Genomic DNA, 438 nt, shown 5'->3' with positions numbered 1-438 from the left:
TTAAAAAGAGTACAAATCGAACATAGACTTAAAATCCACGAAAAAAGTAATTGAAATCGACAAAACATTAGATTTAGCAGGAAAAAAAAGATAAATACATATACACACATTATCTACATTCATCATATAACCTTCCTCCACAGAAGCAACTATTAACTTAAAAAAGAAACATTATGATAATAAAGTATATGAAAACAACACTAAATATTAACGCATTAGAACACACACAGCACACAGGCCCATGCATAGAGGTGAGGGTAAAGGATTATAAAACAGAATAAACTGCAGCTAACTACCGAGGTACAAAGCTTGCGTGATCCTGGTAATATAACTTGCTCCGTAATCCATGTGGAAGTATTCTGTGCAGTAGGAATAATACGAGGAGCTCTTGGATTACTTACCTATAACGAGGTCTACTGTACAACTCGGTTTATTTCC

General features: G+C 34.0%; 1 protein-coding gene across 1 annotated transcript in view; it reads right to left on the bottom strand.

Annotated features, from left to right (window-relative positions):
• The window catches only part of LOC119585702 (chloride channel protein 2-like), a gene marked incomplete in the record, with an annotated part of 67264 nt that overhangs the window by 20481 nt on the left and 46345 nt on the right, over nucleotides 1-438 (bottom strand).

The sequence above is a fragment of the Penaeus monodon genome, chromosome 20 (genome assembly GCF_015228065.2).
Source record: "Penaeus monodon isolate SGIC_2016 chromosome 20, NSTDA_Pmon_1, whole genome shotgun sequence".
NCBI classification, from domain to species: Eukaryota; Metazoa; Arthropoda; class Malacostraca; order Decapoda; family Penaeidae; genus Penaeus; species Penaeus monodon.
The sequence above is the reverse complement of the archived record's forward strand: the minus strand, read 5'-3'. Positions and strand labels throughout refer to the sequence as shown.